The sequence below is a fragment of the Jatropha curcas genome, chromosome 2 (genome assembly GCF_041381405.1).
Source record: "Jatropha curcas cultivar XTBG-Jc1 chromosome 2, XTBG_Jcur_1.0, whole genome shotgun sequence".
Lineage (NCBI taxonomy): Eukaryota > Viridiplantae > Streptophyta > Magnoliopsida > Malpighiales > Euphorbiaceae > Jatropha > Jatropha curcas.
In genome coordinates, this window is record NC_143152.1 from 10,395,768 (window position 1) to 10,418,324 (window position 22,557).

The following is a 22,557-nucleotide window of genomic DNA, read 5'->3' on the forward strand; positions in this document are numbered from 1 at the left end:
AAACGATTAATGTTAAAGTGGTCCATTGACGCGCCTTCAATCTGGTAATCATCCTCGAAGCTCGGTTTGGTCGGTTCGAAAGATGTTGGATTGATTTGATCATCTGGCCACCTATTCAGCTCAGTTTGATCGGCTTTCATCGGCTCCAGTCAGATCTGTGAATAATTCCAAAGCTCGGTTTGATTGGCTTTGAAAACACCTCCGAGGCTCAGTTTGATCGGCCTGAAGGATTTGAATGCCATGGCCAACTTCGCAATACACCATCATTGACCGGGAAGAGAACCCAAACAGCTTCGTAATACACCATCACTGTTTGGTCACTGAAATTGTCCTGATCAGCTTCGCAATACACCATCACTAATCAGGATTTGAGTCAACTTCGAAATCCACCATCATTGACTTGATTAAGGATTCCAAAGCTCAGTTTGATCGGCTTTGTTATCCACCTCCTCAGCTCAGTTTGATCGGCTTTAGAGGATTTGAATAGAGATTGTCTTGATCAGCTTCGCAACACACCATCACTAATCAAGAAAAGGTCCAAGCAGCTTCGCAATACACCATCACGGCTTGGTGGGATTTGAGATTGTCCTGATCAGCTTCGCAATACATCATCACTAATCAGGAAAAGGATTGACTCGATCAGTTTCGCAATACATCATCACTAATCGAGAAAAGAACCCAAACAGCTTCGTAATACACCATCATTGCTTGGTGGGATTTGAGATTGTCCTGATCAGCTTCGCAATACATCATCACTAATCAGGAAAGGGATTGACTCGATCAGCTTCGCAATACATCATCACTAATCGAGAAAAGAACCCAAACAGCTTCGCAATACATCATCACTGCTTGGTGATATTTGAGATTGTCCTGATCAGCTTCGCAATACATCATCACTAATCAGGATTTGAGGATTGACTCGATCCGCTTCGCAATACATCATCACGAATCGAGAAAAGGATCCAAACAGCTTTGCAATACATCATCACTGCTTGGGGGGACTAATCGACTTCGAAAAAACCATCACCGGTTGACCTGAAAAATTGTTCAACAGAAAAAGAGCAATATCTGTGTACAAACAGACCTTGCCTTTGTGTTAGAAGAATGTTGGGACATCATAAGCCCCCATGCATTAATTATAAATTTCAAAAGTTTGCATCAGGGCAAAAGATTATACTTTTGCCCCCAGTCCGGAATTCCGACTTAGGACCAAAAGTATCATCTTCTTAGGCAGACCTTCAATGTTTATTGTCTAAATTTGGTTTGAAAGGTTTGCAAAAATTTAGTAAAAATTTTAGGCCAGAAGAATTTTAAGCCTGAATTTTCAGGTATACCATTCCTGATGCAGTGTTTGAGAGAAAACTTACCTGAGGGTAATTTGGGCAATTTGATGCTTCTCCCCCCTGTGCGGTGAGTAGACAAAATCGCTGAAGTGTATGAACTGCATATCGATGTCAAATTGCTTGAACGGGTCACTATGGGCTTTTAGATGGGCCACACGGGCTTGTTGGGCTCGAAAGGAGATAATGGGCCCGTTGCTTTGGGCTTGAGGGTTGTTGATGGGCCCCTCCTTCTTTTGGACTTAGAGAGGTGGGGCTTGGGCCCAGCGCTTACTTATAAGTAAGTTTCTTCTAACCATTTCATTTAGCAATTGCACCAAATGTTCTTTTCTGTGCTTGCAGGTGCCTGCTCAGAAGTATCAGGAGGTGTGCCAGCGGTTCGGCTTCGCCCGATCTTACATCGCTCGACTCTACGCTGACCGCGACGAGAGGGTATGTATCTCATATGCGTTACTTTCTTCTTCTTTTGTCTGCATACCCTTCTTACATATTTCTGCTCTTACAGGATTTGGAGATTGGGAGGTTGCGGAGGCACCAGTCTCGCCAATCCAGCGCCGTTACCCGATTCCAGCTAGAGGTGGATCGACTTCGGACAAGGTTAGAGGTGGAGGGGATTCCGCTAGACTTCTCTAGAGAGGATGATGATGGTTCCTCATCCAATGACGCACCGCCATCTCCACCCCCTTGGGCAGCTGCTGGTCCAAGCCGGAGGCGTCGCTAGCCAGGCTCCTGTTTTTTGAACATTTTTGAAACATTTTTGTAGTTTGTAGGATTATATGTACAGTTTTATTAATTTTATAACATTATTTTACATTTTTACAGTTTATTTGCTTTTATTACAGTATCGTTTATACGTGTATTTCTTACAACTTGTGAGATTTTATTCCTGCAAAAACAAAATATAAACACAAAAACACAAAATAGCAGGGTCCCACTTATTCACAAGAGTGGTCCACCTTGTTAGTGATCAATGAACCAATTTATTGTAAATGAATAAATGGAATGAAATGAAATAAAAGAGTAAATGAGGAACTTGAAGTGAAACACGACAAAAATCAATTAGAAACAGAAGTGGATCGTAGTACTTACCTGACAGGGCAGTCCACTCGGTGAATGCGGACGTAATGGCTCAACCATCCTTTCTCGGTTAATGCGATCATAAAGGCTCAACTTCCTTATTGTACAAACCGTCCTTCTTATTAACGCAGGCATAAATGTCCACCAACTGGAGCGACCTATGCATAAATGCTCTTCCAACCACTATTGACGGTAAATATCAGGTCTGATAAGGATGGTGCTTCGTTCATGAAACCCTTTACACTTCTATAAATGAAGGCTTCCTTTTACGGCCTCTTCACACCCAGCATTCAAAACAAATCCATTCCTTAGATAATCCTTTTCCATGGCTTTCAGGAACCAAGTTTCATCCTTCGTCCAATCCATCCCTGATGACTTATGGCAGATTCCCCCTATGGACCAACTCGCATGGTTGAAATATTTCAAAGACCTAAAACCCAACCATGGCTTCTTGTCTTGGCTCATTACGCACTTCAATCCTAACACGATGGTTTTCCGGTTTGAAGACACTGAAATAACTCTGACCTATGAGGAAATGTGCGCCGTGATGGACCATCATCCTGCACAAAATGAAACTCCGGCTTTGCCCCCAGGACCCAGATATGATCTAGCCGAAATTGCGGCCCTGTGCTCGGTTTACCTTCCTGACGGCATAAACACGGATCAAGGTCTTCCTTTAGAGCCTTTTCTGAGTAAGGTTCTGGCCATGGATCTAGATCCCTCTTGGATTCAAGCTTGTTGCTTCTTGCTGTTAAATGTGTATGCCATGAAGAACCGTCAACCCGGAGTTGGAGACTTCCGTCTTCTGACAGTTGTTCGTGATATGCAATTGTATCATCGTACCGTATTCATGATGATCATGGGAGAAACGATGTGTTGGGTCAGGGATATTGCCCTTCACATCACCAACTTCAATGTTCATCATCGTGGTTGTCCAATGTTGCTGCAGACCTGGGCTCTAAACAAGTTAAGCCTACTTCTTCCGGTCCCAGCTCGTTTAATTCCAACCTACGGTCCTAAAAACTTTCGATCTCGGACTCGAGGACATTTCGACTTTGGGGATAACCCGACAATTCGGTGGACCTGTCCTTGGTGGAGGATCAGGCTGGTCACTATTGGAAGCATGAATCTCAATTATGTGCTGTACGCTAGTCTAGACCGTTCCATGGCCTATTTTCCCGACAGGATTAGCCGTCAATATGGAACAATTCAGCGTGTTCCCAGGATCCATAACTTTGAGAGCGGTCTAATGACACTGCATCTGCTGACCAATTTAGCTAACCGCTGGCAAAGCCGAAACAGTAGGTACCTGGGTGAAGGAGTGATGCAGGACACTGTGACACCCGAGTATGTAAACTGGTTTTTTACCCCATGATGATGTTAAGTTCTGCAAGGATCGGTGTCTGACGGTAGCCCTTACTGAAATAAATGTTGTTATTGCTTTCTCTGTCTTCTTTTGAGCTCGAGCTTTGAGCTCCTATTCAATGTATCTGCTTTCTTTGAATCAATGAATTTGCTAATTCTGCCTTTATTAATCCCTGCACACATGGATAACACCAGACAACAAAACTTTTCTTTCGAAATTATTTGTCGTGTTAGTTATTCGGGCCTCCTGCCCTTGGGTTAATAAAGAAATGCTCATAAAAATGAATTATTTGATATAAATACAGAAGCTTACACTTGGGGAGAACAAGAATGTTATGACTATTTATTACCTGCACAGATCAAACAAAAACAACATATGCAACTTCTTTATGTATGCATGAACCTATATGAGTACTAAGGTTTTATCCATGGTTTTATTGATCTTTCCAAGGAAATCGCCGAGAAAATGGCACTTGACCTTCTGATCGCTGTCTAAGAGAATCCAATACCCGGGCAGGACCAACAGCTACACATCTTCAAAACAAATGAGCAAATGCTGACCACATAGGCAGAGAGGAATGTCTTGTAATCGACGATCATGCCCCAGAAACAAAAGGGAAGAAGAATTTGAGAATCAAGCTCTTTATTGCACTTACTTCTTTCAACATTATACAGAAGTGAAGAGAAATTATTTCAATACAATGGTTATTCATTCTAACTACTCATTTGCCTATTCTCCTTCTAATCAGGTTGATGACATTGAGCAACCAGTTGCAAGCATGTCACAAATGTATGGCATAGATTTCGCATTTAAACTAAGCACCATGCGTTAATCTTGAAACTCTTTATTTTTATTATTATCATCATTTTTTTTATTATTTTTTATTATGCTCTAACTTTTGCCTAGACCGCCCTTTCGGGTTTTCAACCTAGCGAGCTCATTTCTCGCCTAAGCCGCCCTTTCGGGTTTTCAACTTAGCCCTTTCTTTTCTTTTTCTTTTTCTTTCTTTTTTATTTTTTTAATCAAAATCATCATTTCAGACATTGAATCTCTTCATTTGATCCTGACTGACAATCCGATTGACAGGCTTCCCTTCTGAAGTGACCAATTCAGCGGCACCCTTATCCGACAGCTTCTGGATTTTGAATGGTCCATGGCAATTGGGTCTAAATTTCCCTCTAGAGTGACTATGGGATTCGTGGTCTAACAGTCTGATCAGCAATGAATCTCCACTTTTCAAAGTCCTTGGATGTACCCGCTTACTGTAGAAACAAGCAATCATTCTCTTTTTTTTTAATCATTTTTCACTCATTTCATTACTATTATTTTTTTTTTTTTTGATTTTTTTTTGTAACAAATAACATGTCATTCCTACAGTACTGTCACTCGGGACATCCATATGTGGAAGAGGGAGATCATCTTTGGGCAAGGCTTTGGTCGACACGGGCTGTTAGTCTCCCCCTTTCTTGAGCATAGGGACTATGTTCGTTGACCACTCAGGGTAATGCATTACCTTCCCAGAAACTTGCATCTAGCTCTTTCTCAACCACAACCTTCATCTTGTTTTGCCACTTCTAGTTTGACCCGTCTCCTTTTCCGCTTTACTGGCTTGATATCTGAATCGGTAGGGACGACATGCCCTGTAATCGGCTTATTGATCCCCCGGTATATCAGCATAACTGTAGACGTTCTTGGAAATCGTTTTTGAGCTCAAGCTTAAAGTCTGATCCGATTTTGATTTTTTTTTTTTGAGATTTTGGACGGTGCTTAGGTTAAATGCAAAATGATGCAATGCATTTATGCCAAATATGCGTGTGGTATAATCAATGCCATGAACATAACAATCAGGAGAAGTAAGAGAACAAGTAATCAAAATTCATTCCCATTGATTGAAATAGTAAATGAAGTTCATTCAAATTATTCTTAAAGCAATATTCAGAAAAACAAAAAGAAAGATTAAGAGCTTGTTCAATTCGCCCATCAGCTAACTTTAATGGTTTCCGGGCACCGGCTTATTATGCTCAGGAGGCTTAGTGATCTTCCCGCTATCTATCAAATCTTGGATATCATGTCGGAGCTTGAGACAATTATCAGTAGAATGACCTTTACACTGATGATATTCACAGTCTTGATCAGCGAACCTACCCTGAATAGGCTTAGATGGATTAATTGGCAACTTTGACAATACGCCATTCTCAATGCAGGATCTCATGACTGCGCTTAAAGGCATGCCCAAATCAGTGAATTCCCTTTTCTTTTTCTCCTTAACAGCTCTAACTGTATTGCTACTTCCTAATTAGTTTGTAGCTGCATGACCAACATTTCTGTTATGATTACTGCTGGAAGACCGGTAGTTACTAAACCCTCGGCTCGTCTTTTTCTTTTTGTTGTACAGTTCTTCAAAATTCAATCCAGCGCTCCGTATCCCCAGTTCCAGGCCGTCATATCTTTTCCTATAGTTCCTGTACGATGTCTGAGGAAATCCTCGCAACACATCCTCTTCGCCGTATTGGTTCATCTGAGCAACACGGATGGACTCCGACAAATGGGACCTCGGGTCATCATTCTCCGCGAACAGGGTATGCTTCGAAGAAGTAGAATTTGTGGGCTTCAAGAGATACTCTGTCACATGAAAATTGATGACTGGATCTTTTTCTTTCGAAACAGATATCCTCTCCACCTTGTCCTTTAGTTCTGCTATTTGCTTAATCAGCTCATTCTCAGTCGGACTAGCATTATCAGCTGATGCTTGACTACCCAAGGTGTGTTCTGGAGCCTCTCTTCCCTCCACTATAGGCTGATTACTTGAAGTAGGCGGCACTTGGTTCTGGGCTCTATCTTGAGCAAGGGCAGCAGCTATTATTTCAGAAATGGTCCTTATCTGGGCTGGAGAGAAACCCGTCTGATTCACAGTGTTATCAGCCATCCCAACCAAATATGAATCAGAAATTGAATCCGAAGAACTTGAATGAATCATAGGACTAAACGGAGCAGGCTCGGGGATTGGGATACTCTGACCAAACGTTGACCAGGGCACCGGTGCCAAGCTCTCGAGGTGATTTTCCGGGAAGGATCAATTCTGACTGATAGATATAAACACCTGAGTTAAAGTAGGTCCTGCATGTATGCATGAGAAATAGCAACACATAGAATGAGAAATGCAGTTCTAATGTGCTAATGACAGGTATGGAAATAAGATCTCGATTTCAACGACTGGACCCAAAATTCGGTGTGAATAATATGGCAATGACTTGTTTTGTATTCAAACATTTTCGGTATTATCTGTCGTCGACCATCCCTTTTTGGAATTTACAGTCGACTATTTTCTCTCAAGGCCCTAACTTTTGCCTTGGAATGAAAGAATCTCCAAGCGGGATTTTTTTTTTTTTTTTGTGTCCTTAATTTTTGCCTTGGAATGAAAGAATCTCCAAGCGAGATTTTTCTTATTTTTACTTTTTTTTTGTTTTTGTATCCTTACTTTTTGCCTTGGAACATATGGTCCCAAGCAGGATCTCATTTTGTTTTGTTACAAATTTTGTAATCTCTTGCTCACTTATTTTCAGATAATGCGAGAAATGTGACAATACAAAGGAATCGCAACCCCCTTATAACTCCCTTTTCTTTTGGGTATTGATTCACTATAAGTGATTGCATTATATTATTCAAAACGAATTTGAGGTCCAGTCTCAAAATCAAGGTCAAACGTCCATACCGAAAATTAGCTCTTATTAATGCATGGCTGAAAAGAAAAATGTTACATGATGCGTGAATGTCACAACATATGCACAGTTTATATCATACAGGGGAACGGGAGTTGGGAAATGCATGCCTTCCAACCTTATTTCTCCCACACACGGATTCCATTGGTATAAATTCCGACATCTGTTTCCTAGGAATTGGTCTAATCTCGACAACCAACAGGGGGTTTTGAGATTGACGATATAATCTCTCGGAAATGAATGCGGCACAACAACAGCAAATAGAACCGGGTATTTCCTTAAGGGAAGTAACTACGGCTTTTGAACTATATGCATTGGCTTTAGTCTTATTGGGCTTAACAAAGTCTGGGTTCCGCAAACAGGATTCGGGCTTTGTTGGGCCTACTCCTTTTGACGCACCTTTAAGGTACTAGGCTTGCGGTTGGTAGTAATGTTAATTCTCGGATGGATGCACCTAAAACGCAAGGTTTAGGCTAGATCCACCGTCAAATTTAACACCAGTACCGAAGGGTGATATGGGTAGAATGAGATGAGAAGCAAGGAATGCGGAATGAGTGCAAAAATCCTGGAAAGAAAATAAAGCAATTAAACATATATGGACGATTAAAAATTTTCCCACGGCTTTTCTAACCAATTTTTATTTAGAAATAGTAGGCTTTTTAGAGTCAACTCCTAATTGCAACCACTAAATTGTTTATTAAAAACAACCGGGGATTAGTGGGTGCAAAATCCCCAGCAGAGTCGCCAATCTGTTTTCGCCGAAATCCCAAAAACCCCGGAAGGATTCCGAAAAACATCTTTTTATTATTCATTTATTATTGTTTTGGAAAAAGGTGATAAAAAATCTTTTTGGATCGCGGTGCTGATAAATCGGTCTTATAAAATATTTGAGTCGCCACCCATTATTTCGGCAATGGGGCCGTTTCCAATTTTATTCTATAAAAGTGACTTCATTTAACCCAATTTTATTCAAGGCCGAATTATTTAAGAAAAACTGGTCAGGCGAACCAATGAGGTTCTAGGTAAGGGAATTGGGTACGTTGGCCCATTGGAAGCCGACGCCCGGAAAACCGGCCTCTTTTAACCTACGATTTCTAATTGATTTTATTTTAGAAAAGCCAATTACTTAATTAAACCCCAACCCGATTAAATCGAACCGAGTTCCTATGTCGAAAATTAATTAATCGTCCCAATCAAATCTAATTATCACATAGCAATTATTCAAATTAAAGTAATTAAATCAAAGCGATCAAACCAAATAAATAAAAAGACCCGCTCTTGCCTTATGGTTCAAGGCGGGCAACAAACCAAACCAAAAATATTAAATCAAATAAATAAATGACCCGCTCTTGCCTTATGGTTCAAGGTGGGCAACAAACCGAACCTAAAATACATTCTACCCGATTTAAATCCAACCCATAAACCCAAAATCATGCATATTTATTTAACACTAGAAATGCAAATTGTTAATAAATATGCAAATTAATCTTAAATATAAATAAATCAACAAACTTAATTTTATTTTTCATTTAAACATAAATTGCAAAATTCATATAAATAAACACATAAAATTACATTTTAGTATTCTAAGTTCATTTAAACTGTGATCTGTTCATAATTGGGCATTTTCAATTTTATTGAAGAAATTAGATTTTATTTTTGTATAAAATTTATTTTTATTTATTTTTATTTTTTTTTTAGAAAAATCGATGAACAGTCGCGTGACACGACTGTTCTTCATGAGCCATGAATAGTGAACAGTGAATAGTGCACGGTGAATAGTGCACAGTCGCGTGACGCAACTGCACAGTCGCGTGACGCAACTGTTCTTGGATGAACAGCTGCGTCACGCAGCTGTTCATCCAGGAACAGTTGCGTGATGCACTGTCCTAGCCCAGAATTCATTTTTAAATGTTTTATTTACATTATTTCTTACTTAAATACGATTTAAAGACATATAAAATGGCCAAATATGAACAGAACATAATTTAAAGAAACTTAGATTACTAAAACCACAAAAATATTACTAAAATCACAAAAATATATAAAAAAATACAAAGAATGTTAAGGAAATTACCTAATCCTCAGATTGATGCTTGCAAATGGATCAAATCTCTTAACAAAATGATAGCTAAGATTTCCAGAAGCCTTTCTTTCAAGGATTTAATTGTGGTTTCTTTATAGTGTGTTTTTTAGGGTTTCAAAATCGTGTTCTTCCTCTTTTTTTTGTTCTGTTCTGTGTTTTTTTGTTCTCTTTTTCTGTTCTCTCTCAAAATTGTGAGAAAGAGATGTATTTATATGGTAGGTCAGGACACAACTGCGTCACGCTACTGTAGCTGCATCACGCAGCTCATTTTCACAGTCGCGTGACGCGACTGGCAGTGGGGTGACGCGACTGGCAGTGGGGTGACGCGACTGGCAGTGGGGTGACGTGACTGGCAGTCGCGTGACGCGACTGCCAGTGGGGTGACGCGACTGACAGTTGGGTGACACGACTGGTAGTGGGGTGACACGACTGACAGTTGGGTGACACGACTGACAGTTGGGTGACACGACTGACCCAACCAGAAACTTAAAATTGGTTTGATTTATCCTTGGATTAAAAGACTTGTAGATGGCATTAACCCATTCATTTTGCATTCTCATATCATCATTGGATCAGGCGGGGCATAAAAAACACGCGTCAACAGGTTTATTTGTAGCTTATTCATTGTATGAAATAACAAATATATTTTAGCCCTTTAAGAAAAATCCTAACTCTGTCACTGCATGTCATATGATAGGAATCAGCAAGCACATGGTGATCATAAGGATCAACAAGTTTTCAAGTTGATAGAAATTGGAAAAGCATACAGTGATCATGAGGATCTATAAGTTTCTAGCCCATATTATAAGGACTAGCGCTAAGAAAATCAAGGAAGCTTGCATGGATTAGTCAAGAAGATATATGGGCCTGATATTGGAGTGCAGATATGGACTTAAAAGAATATCCTAGACTAGTTAACATGATCCAAACATGTGGGTCTTGAGTCTTTTATTTAGTTTATATTTATATTTTAATTAGCATAATTGGGCTTATTTGAATTGGGCCCTATGTTTTATTTGGTTTTTAAGATTTTTTAACTTATAAATACTTGGAAAATTATAAGTTTGTCCCCAAATTATGTCAAAATTAACTATTTTGATTTTATTTTTTAAAAAATATACTATTTTGTCCTCCTATTTTATCTTTGTTACACTATAATGCACTTTCGTCCAATTTAACTAATTTAATAATCTAAGTCAAAAAAAAAAAAAAAAACTCATGGTCAGAAGAAAGGGACATATTTGTATTGCCCCAAAAGACCTTGAATACCTAGCTCATTTTTGTATCAGCACGGCCATCTCCAATCTTCAGAACTAATCAACTCTGCTTCATTCTCATCAGCAATGGTCGTCTCAGCCATTAACTCTTCCACTTTGAAAGTTCTGCGAGCTCAGAGAAGAGAGAGAAGGAAATCATGACTCGTTGTGATTTCAATTTCGGCACTTCTTGTGTCTTAGGCAAACTGTAATGCAAGGTTGAGCTGATTTTAATTAGCTTTCCTCAATCTGTTCTACTAGTTTCTTTTATCAATTTATTGATTAAAATTTTATAATCATAAAATTTTATATAGTTGTGGTTAGAGCATTATTTATGCAAAAATTTAAGGCAAAACTTGATTTAATCTGCCAAATGAAACCACGAACTAAAATATTTAAGTAGATCAATGTGTTTCTTGCAAGTTTTAGAAGGGAGATTGCAGTTTTCTTTGTTATTGCAACAAATACACTGTGTTTGCATGATTTTTGCATTAATTAGATTGTAAATAAGGTTAAATATCTATCTTTTGCTTGAAAATAAATGATTGGGTTGAGTAGTTTATGAGTAGTTTATGAGTAATGACAACAACCATATTAATCAATTGCTTGGTTTTGACAATGATGAGATGGAAATTGATTAAAAATCTAATTTTCCTCTAAAGAGCTTGAAGTTATTATAGATACTGCAGTTTGCTTTTGTGTATAAGCGATTTTGTGTCTTTTTCTGCCCATTTAACGTCCAAAATCGGCTAAGTTGAATGGAAGTATATTATAGTACAACGAGGATAAAATAAAAAGATCAAGTAGTGTATTTTTATAAAAATAGGCATAAAGTAATTAACTTTGACATAATATCAAAACATGTTTATAATTTTCCCTAAATACTTAGTTTTCAATATTGTGAGTTAGAGAGAGTAGTTTATACGTTTTATTCAATTGAATTCAAAGAGAGGCAAATTCCCGTCAATTTCTTCATTGAAATTGCTATTCAAACTTATTAAAGATAATTAATCTTTGTGCGTTCGATCTTTTATCTTGATATCTTTATTTCATATTTCTAGTTAACTATTGAATCAAGATCTGTTATTCAATAAAAGGAAATTCCTAATTTGGGATTTAAGATCCGGGATTAGGGTGTATTTATCCAATATGAATTCAGATTGTCGACACACAATTCTAGGGTTCCGTATCAATTATAAAAGAAAATATATATTTAACCCTTGAACTTATTGAGCATTATCAATTAAACCCTTAAATTTTATTTTTGTTAAAATTACTCTTATTTCATCAAAAGTTAGAAAGTAATTTCCCCAATGAGTGTGAAGGGGTGGTAAGGATCCCTTCTTTAATCAGAGGTCTTATTTTCGAGCTCTATGTATGTAATCTCTTTAAATGCTCTTAAGGAAATGCTTTACCACCCTTTAGTGGTTTTACCCGGTGCAATTCCAGATTAATTAGGCATGTTGACTTCAGTTATCAGATTATTTAAACACCAAAAAAGTTAGAAATTGATCATCACATATCAAACGCACTTTAGATTTGTCTCTAATTTTTTTGTGTGTAAACCACTAGTATCCAGACCCTATTACCAGGGATCGTCTAATTCGGTTTAGGGTTTAATCAGAGTTAAGGCTCATCACCCCGTCCTACAGGTGTGCTTAGTTGAGATTGCACCCGAGAGCTCTTCTCACATGCTCAGTATGCGTTGCCAACTGAGCCACAACCCATAAGTTGATTGGTCTATAATTTTAATTATTTGTTTTAAGTTAAATCCTTGAATGTTCAATTATCATGTAGAACCTCTAAAGTTTTATTTAAGCTAAAATTAAATTTTTATTTTTTATAATAATTTTCCACATGTCACATTATTATTTGATATATTTTCTTGGTATTGATAACTTGGATATAGCGTTCATTCTTAGACAATATAGGGTTTAATATTTGTCCAAATAAAAGTTGAGGGACTCAATATCCACAAATAAAAATGTAAAAAGTTTAGCAGAAAAAACTCGATTAATTAAAATTTTATATTTATATTGCCAATAATTTTTTTTAGTTTAAAATATCTAATTAATGATTAGATAAAGAAAATAATTATTGCAATTGTAAATTAAGCAATATCCAATATCCAATATAACAAATATTAACACTATGTTTGGAAAAAATGAATCATGAATGTAGATTTCATTTGTAAATGAATTCTAAATAGAATTCATTTATAAATGAATTTTTCATATTTGGCATGTCATAATTTAAAATAAAGATTTCAATTAAATTCTAGAAAATTCTTAAATGAAATTTCATTTGTCTTTATTTCTTATAATACCTTTAACATAATAATTAATAAAAATAAACAACAAACACCAATTTATTATATATTATAAAATAACTTGTTATTTTTTAATAATTAATTAATTAATTATATAAGTATTAACATTCATCATAATAATTATTTTAATTGGTAAAAGACTTGTTGATTTAAGTACTTAATTTGGAAACTATAAAAATATTTTAAAAAGTTATTACAATTTATAATTGCATTTGGAAACAATTGTTGATTGTCACTTTTTATAGTTTCATCATATTATTACTAGATTTAAAAGAAAAATAACATTATTAATAGTTGGGAATTTTCAAAAAAAGTAAAAATATAAACTTAGTTATTACCAGATTTAAAAAACGAAAAGAAGGCTAATAGGAATTTTCAAAAAAAAAAAAAAAACAAAGATGGAAAAAAAAAAGTAAAACAATTGAGTTTACAATGGAGGATAATTTTATCAATAAAAATTTCAATGGTTAATTTTGTAGATTTTATTTGGAAATTTCATCAATTTTAGTAGAATTTGAGTTAGGCATATCCAATTCCACAGAATTCAAATCTGTATTTTTTTCTCATTATTAAAGTGTGGGTAATCCCATATCTAATACATAAAAACTAAGTAAATAGCATATAATGAGAAGGGTAGACTGACCAAAATGGTTTAGGCAATTTTGTATTAAAAATAAGTCTAACTCATTATAAGTCTATTATTAAATAATTACTAATACTACTTGAATTTGATTTGATTAATTTGCTCTTAGAGTCCAGGTTCTCAACACTCATTCTAAATAAAAAACTCTGAATTTCCAAATAAATTTTGTAAAATTTTATGGAATTCATTTGTTCCAAACGATCTATAAAGTATAAATTGAAACTTCCATAGATAGAGTAGGATTTGTGGAAATGTAATTTTAAGTATTTTTTGTTTTCAAAAAATTCATATGATGGATAATTACTTTATACCTAATGATTAGGTTAAAATTTGTTTGATAACCGACATAGTTGATGGAAGTCATAATAAAGACTGATTGCATAAGCTCACTTTTTATGCTTTTTTTATTAATTGCTAACATTTTAATTTATGACACATTAAAATAGAAAATAATATATTAAGATAATCTAATAATTATTTTGTATCTCAATAACAACATTAATAAAATTTTATCAGATAAACAATATTCATCAACTAATTACTCTGAACTACCTCTACTAATTAATCATCACAGGCCAGGTGATTTGACCAATAGTGGGCAAAAATATTATTTCTAGCAGTAAGTTTAATGTATCATATGCTTTCATATTCCAACTTCTTTATTTTATTTTGTTAGACATATGGATGCTTGTTTCGACTCTACTGGTATATAGAATTGAAAAAAACATCTGTATTGATAAAAAAACATCCGACCAATGGCCATGGATGCCGGCAATCAAATACTGTAAACTCACCTACTCGATGAGATGATCATGATTATGGCCTAGATTCAAGCTGTAGTGGCTTCGCTAGGGAGAAAACAAAGCATGAAGGCTTCGATTATTGTGGTAGGCGTGATTCCGGTGATTCATGCCTTCTCCAGCGAGTTTAGGCTTTGGGATGGGTACCGGTCGATCTCTCCTCCCTGCGTGAACATTTTCCCTTTGTCAATCGAGGTTTCCGGTGGAGAACGGTGAATCATCATGATAGGTGGCTCCTTTGGCAGCTGTTGAGGCTCGTTCTCGCTAAATGGGCCATTGACTCGACAAATGGACACTAAATTCGAGACCCCCATGAAATTCCGAGCAGAGTGGTTTAAGCCTTGTGAAGTTCCAGCAAGGCATGATTTTCTGGCCACCATGCACGGCGGCCCTCGCTGGACCTCCTGCAAGACTCCAGCAGGGACTTAAAGGCAAAATCGTCTACTCTTCAAGCTGATCTTAAATCTGCAATGCAATTTTGAATTTGTGAGTTTTAGGCCTCGACACTACTTTTGTAAAAAATTCGATTAAAGGTTATAAATTTAAATTAGATCAAATTAGTTTAGTTAAGTGGATTGATATTGAATGAGCTTAAGTAAATGCTAATTTAGTTAATTCAGTTAATTGAGCTAATGGCTGACATAAAACTTCATGAAATTAGACTAGAATTTGATATCTATAAGTTACCATTATGAATGGCACATATATTGCTTCTAAGGTTTGAATATTATTATTTAATGAGTACTAAGCTGCAATTGATATAAGATATGCACGGTTGATAGTAATTCTAGTTAACGATTGACAACTGTATTGTGGATGACCGAGTTGCTATTTAAATTGTGCAATTGAATTCAGCAGTGAATTATATAATCAAAATTGATGTAAATATTGACAAATTGAGATCGAATACAGCTAATGATAATGCCAAACTGAAAATAGCGATCATTTATAATATGAAAATGAAATATTTAAAGTAATATCGATGCAATATGTGGATATTGATAAATATGATACAATGATGGTGGATTGGATTATGATTTGAAATTGAATTGCCCGATGGATGGGCTGTGTAAATTGAATGTTTGATAATGTTTGAATCGAGTGGACAGCTCTATTTTAGGGATACCGTCAGATCTTCGTTGGACAAACTTAAATAATGGAATTAGCTGATTTTTATTTTGGTTAATTAATGTTTATGGAAGATTGTTTAGTTAAAGAATTATAATGAGGTTAGATTAGCAGGTATCACATATATAGATTACAATAGGAAACATAATATTAGGAAACCGAGATAAGGGAGTTTTGTCGATCTAGAATATCTGGATTAAATGATTAGGGAAAAATAGATATAATATTATTAAAAACTAGAATTTAGAAAGGAAAGTTAGAATTCATGAATAGTAAATTTATTTTAATTCTTTCTGCAGATATTCTTGCGGGTCCCGAGGAATCAACTTTCAAATAGTAGAGTATCGAGAAAGGAATATAGCTTCTAACTAAATTGCATAACTATGAGTAGTGTTAGATATATTGCATCAGCCACCTGCATTTGCTTCCATGCATACACGGCTAAATGCTAAACATGCATTACTTATTAAATTGTTGTATTGTGTTGCATTATTTGTCGCTATTGGAAATGGTTTGATTAGTTGTGATGTGCTTCATGTATGCTTTGCTTGTGTAGAATTGGAATGAAGTGGGACACCAAGGGTGTTTGAGGGCGGTCTTCAATAACGTCGGCCATGTATGGAGAGATCGGTGCCCCCGTTTGCATATGATGATATATGATATGAAAAACCATAGGGTCGCCTCCTGTTGGTATGGAAAAGAAAAGAGGGTGTAAAGAAAATGAGAGGGCTGGTCAAGTGAGGCCATGTATGGGGGATCAGCTCCCTGGTGCACACGTTTGCGAGGGCGGGCCAAGTGGGAGGACGGCTTGTTGGGGTTTCGGTGATGCCATTGATCAATTTCCACTTGATGTGATTATGTGAATATGTAAATATTTGTGATTGCTGATGCATCGTCATTTCTGCGATCGATTGCATGATCATATGACTAGTGGGATGACTAGATTGATTTATGTACACATTTTTATGATTGTATGGGGTGAGAGGATTATCTAACCTTCTAACTGAGTTTAGGCGCTCATCTCAGCCTTAAATTTCTCCAGGTTAAAGCAAGTTGAGGAATCCTTTTGAAAGCAACTTGGTTGAGCATTAAAATGGTGAAACCTGTAAGTTAGTTGCAAGGTTTTCAGAAAAGTATTGTAAGTGTAGAAATTAATGCATGTAATTACTTAGAGTTCCGCAATTGCAATTTGTGGGGTTGTAACTAATAAGTGACTAGATTGTTATATGTATATATTTTATTATTTATGAATAATCCATACAAATATTAGATAGAGCCTAAAACCCTTGTGAGTTGTTATTTGATGAATGGGCATAAGGGTTAGGTATGTAAACTGATAAGTGAATCCAATCTGTTAAGGCTTATTATGGGCCTTGGAGGCCTTTAAGCCCACCCAGGTCCTAGTGCCGGTCTGGCCCATGGTGATGGGTCGTGACAAAGTTGGTATCAGAGCATTAGTTGGGCCTTTGGAAGCGATTGCAGAACTTAGGAAATTGCATATAGGGCTCCTATGTTGGGATCAGCTGTAACCAGTAGAAGAGGTGTATTCTGGATTGAATTCCAATTTAGTGTAGGTGGACGCATCGGGCAACAGGATGGAAGGAAATCTGTATGAAATTTAGGATGAGAACCAAAGTTACATAAGTTTTAATGAATTATAGAAAGGTATGAGGTAACTAACGTCCATGAAATAGTCAGTTCAAGTTTTCTAAATTGCCTCAACCCATTTTGAAGTAGAAGATCAGTTGGAAATCGGTGTAATGGCCTGATCAACCAGTACACCTTGATCCAACTAGAGGCACTGCTTTGAGAATCAATTGAAAATGTTTAGAGAACTCAGAGTTTTAAAGATAACAAGAAAGTGAGATTATTTGAACTATGATTTTAGAAAAATCTTTTATTATTTAATTGTTGGAATTGTTTATTGTAAAATTAGCAACTAATTGTTTAGGTTTATTATTCTGATGGCATGTCACAATTACTTGATTTTAAAGCTTAAATTATTCACAATGATTGCACACTTGATTGTTTCTTACCATATTATCTATCCCGAGGACTAAATTAGGATTATAGGCGAAGATAGAAATAAATAGTAAATGTTGGGGCAAATGAAGTAGACTAGTAACCCCAATTGAAAAAAAAAAAAAAAGGTGTAACGGGAAAATTATTTTGAAAATATTTGAATAGTTAGTTACTTAGAGGCTCTTCAAGTGGTCTACATAGACTGCAGTTATCAGCTCAGTAGTCATAATTAAGCATTAGTGGAATTCTGACTAGACAAACAAATCCAATGACTCATAATTGCGGAATGATGTACATTAGGAATATTAATAAATTAGAACTTTGGAATTGCTTAATAGCCTTAATCAATAAACTCTTCTAATAAAATTTCTGCTATACTCTTCTGATAAAAATTTCTACTATGATATAGCGAGAGTCATATGCTAGTATTATGAATGAATTTATTGAAATAGGAATTTTGTTAGGAATACGAAATAAAGTATCAGTGAAACTTAGAGACAGATACACTAAGAATTGAAACTTTTAGTACTATGACTTATAGATTGTAGTGAATTATGTCAAATCAAAACTAGAGGAAATTGATGTTTAAATTTAAACTTTAGGGTAGTTTACCAGATCATAAGAGAATTATTCAGTTTTAAGGGATACTTTGGAGTTAATAAGTTGTATGTTAATATAATATGAGACTTAAATATGTGGCAATTAATCTCTCTCGAGCCTTTCAATAAATATCAAACGAACAAACTAACATCCTCATATGACGACTGTTGAAAATAAAAAAAAAAGAGAAAGAAGATATAAAATAAAATAAATACACGATAGTTTGATCTCAAAGTTTTGATAAAATAAGATCTTGAATAAAACCATTGACGTAATGTACAAATTGTCAAATATTAAAAATTGGTAACACTATGTGAATTCATGAATTAAGGAAATGTTGGATAGAAAGCGCTTGTTTTGTAAGATAGGGCAGTAGCAGATGGACAACTACTGAAGTTGTTTTATCACTAACCACCAAGGTGGATCCTTAATGGGGGGAAAAACCCTCATTAATTAAGGATTAATATCCAAAGTTAGACTACAAGTTTTTGTATCCGCACAGCAAAGTTAGGATCCACTATTAACGAGTTGGAATCTAGTCATATGATCATATGCACTGAAATAGGTTATCATTACTTGTTTATCGAAGAGCTATACGGGTGGCGCCGCAAAGCGTGATGCAGAGCCTCCACCATATCTCTCAATCGAACATAGATAGTGAGAAAAGCAACTTGATAAGGATCACTGGCCACAATAGCGTCAGAATACGTGAAAGATATTTAGTAGACCATGAACCCTAGGCAAATCATGAGAATCGTTATTAGTGAACTGTAAATCATTTCAACTGATAATCAAAAGAAGCAGTCAGAATAGCAGAAAGTTAGGTTTTACTGTAGAATATGTGAGAGTCTAACAAGTGTAAAGTGAATGTGTAATACATGGCAAACCTCAGAAAATGTAAATATAAGAAGGAAGAATAATCTCCCGACATTGCTCACTTTTGAATGACCATTATCGAGGGAAATTCTAATTATAGCAAGCATCCCTAGTATAGATCCCCCAAATGTCAACTCAAAATAGTAGATATACAACGACGTATTTATAGACTCGTCTGAGGATCTATTTCTCTAGCCCTTAATAGACTATAGGGCGCATCCACTCATATTTGATGAGGGCATTAGTAGGACGTGGAAATGAAATTATAATGGTGAACCATCTCATGGAAAATTTGTCCCAAGAGTCTTTCACCTCACTCTATTCGTGTCAATAAAGAGAAATGAAATTTGGTGCCTTTGGTGCCCCACTCTTTTGTACGACGTGGCCATACAGGTTGATGTAGTAGATCTATATCGCTATTTCCAACATGAGGAGATTGATGGGTGTTAATTTTATAGTATTTTTAATATAGTTTTTATTAGAATTTTAGTAAGTTTTATCACTTTGATTTGATTTTAAATTCATTTTTAGTATAATTTTGTTCAAAGCTTCCTTGATTCTTAACCTGCTTGATCTAAGAGAAAATTGTAGGAATTTGGCACAGAAAAGAACATTACAAGGCAAGATACTCAGCCTCCAGCACACCCAAGCCGTGCTAGAAAGCACAACCGTGCTACAAGCTAAGGAAATCAAGGGAAGAGTCAGGAGTAAGCACGGCCGTGCCCAAAAAGAGGATTAAGGCGTGTCAAGTCTAGCACGCCCATGACAATTCCAGCTGGGAAGGACAAAAATAAGCACGCCCCAGCCTGTGCTAAGTGGCACGCCCGTGCCGCAAAGATTCATCAGGGTCTGCTTGCCTAGCACCCCTTGTGCTTTACTAGCCAAACTTCCAGACTTCAGCACGCCCCAGCCGTGCATAATGGCACGCCCATGCTTCGAAGGCATAACTAGCGTGAACTAAAGATGCAAATCAATCTTTTCCTCACATGGGCCCGCCTCGGAGAGTTTCCTAAACGTACTAAACAAGACCTAGACCTATTTTGGAAGAGAAAGGAGTCCCAATTAAGAAGAAATCCAAAGCCTAAACAGTCATGATCTCCTATAGAAGATTTTGCACTAAATAAGGATTCTATTTCCTAAACGGAGTCAGATTTGCCTTCAGGAGCTCTATATAAAGAGGGGAACTCCTCATTGTTGGATATCTCGTTTTTTTTTTTTTGCTATTTTCTACATGATTCTCTCTCTCTCAAAAGACTTCAAGCATCCAAGGATTTTGCCAAGAATCAAGGAAGCCATCCACATAGCTGTGATCTAGTTTTTATCTCTAAACTCTTCATCTTGTTTTTCTTTTCATTGTTATTGTTAAGTATGATGATTGATTTAAGTATGACTGAGTTTTGTTTAATTATTATGTCCAGCTAAACTCTTATACTAGGGATTTGATGTAACTTAATTCGATTCCAATTTATAATATTAGATTTGTTTTTCATTGTTCTTGTTATAATTTATTATTGTGCTTAAAGCTTCCAGGCAGAATTCTCCCCTGGATTGAATTATTTCAATAATCACTATCGGGAGAAGGGTTGTTGATATGAAAAAGATAATAAATTACTTGAGAATAATAACTTGACGCGGAAGCTATATGGTTTGACTCAATGGGGGTTTTCATAAGTTAATGATCTTAGGTTATGAACTCACAAAACAACCACAAAACCCAAAGATCTGATTTATGTTTGATTTCACTATTGGAAGATAGGTAATTAAACTAGATTAAAATAGCTAACAATACATCGGGAGAGCTTGTTAGTAACTCTAGGGTTGTTTCTCCTACTTGGACAATTAAAAATTGATTAATGAACTAATAGAATAAGTTGGATAGAATTAAGTGAAATCAAATTCCCTAGTAGTCTAAATCCCTGATTTCCTTTTACCTAAATTTTGTGCTTGATCTCTTTTCTGTTTTTATCTTCAAAATTTATTTTCTTTACAGAAATTCTCACTTATTATCGTTTAAATAATAATAGGTCAACATAATTTTGGTACTTGATATACAATCCCTATGGATACGATACTCTCTTACTCTATATTACTTATTGCGATTTCGTACACTTGCAAAAATCACTGTCAAGTTTTTGGCGCCGTTGCCGGGGATTGGCGTTATCGATATCAATACGAATTACCCTATTGTTAATTTAGACATTCTTTTATTTTTATTTAATTTTCTTTTAAGAATTAATTCAGGTGTTTTATGCAAAGAAGATCGAGAAAGACTGAATCTCTAGTCTTTGATCAAGAAATTGAAAGAACTTGTCGTAGGCACAACGCTGCAAGAAAAACACGAGAAATAAAACCCGAACAAGAAGCAGACATGGCCAACGAAAACGAAAACTTAAATGAAAACATAGTCGGACCTCCACTTCAGCATCCGGTCCGTACCTTGTGAGATTACACAACACCTAATCTGAATGGGACAACCTCAAGTATTACAAGACCTAGGGTGGAAGCTAATAATTTTGAGATTAAACCCGCAATTATCCAAATGCTCTCCACATCGATCCAATATGGGGGTTTGCCTAGTGAAGATCCTAATGCCCATATCACAAATTTTCTGGAAATTTGTGATACTTTCAAGCAGAATGGTGTTTCTAAAGACGCAATTAAACTGAGACTTTTCCCTTTCACTCTTAGGGATAAAGCGAGATCCTGGTTATAATCATGTCCCGCTGGGAGTTTCACAACATGGGATGAATTAGCTCAAAAGTTTCTAGCCAAATTCTTCCCATCCTCCAAAACCACAAAGTTGCGTAATGAGATAATGACATTTGCTCATCATGATCAAGAGAGCCTGTATGAAGCTTGGGAAAGATTCAAGGACTTGTTGAGAAAGTGCCCACATCACAGTTTGCCTAAGTGGTTACAGGTACAAACTTTCTATAATGCATTATCTCCTAACATCAAAATCACTTTAGATGCAGCTGCAGGTGGATCCTTTGAGAAGAAGGGAATTGATGAAGCCTACGAGTTAATAGAAGAGATGGCAAGCAACAGCCATTACCAAAACAATTCTGAAAGGAGAAGAACCATAGGAGTCTATGAAATAGACGCCATTACAGCACTTAATGCCAAGGTGGATAATATGGTAAGAAAATTGGACATGTTAACCACTAATCCTGTGAATTCTATTATGCAAAATTGTGATAGGTGCAATGGACAACATGGAATTGGAGAATGCATGATGGACTCTTTAAATCCACAAACTTTGGAGCAAGTAAACTATGTGATGAATCAAGGAAGGAAGAATTACCCTTATTCCAA

General features: G+C 36.1%; 1 non-coding gene across 1 annotated transcript; it reads right to left on the reverse strand.

Annotated features, from left to right (window-relative positions):
* Nucleotides 1–22,038: 22,038 nt before the first annotated feature.
* Nucleotides 22,039–22,146, reverse strand: LOC149498226 (small nucleolar RNA R71). Its single transcript, XR_016319816.1, has one exon. It is a non-coding gene; the product is annotated as a small nucleolar RNA R71 (small nucleolar RNA).
* Nucleotides 22,147–22,557: the final 411 nt, after the last annotated feature.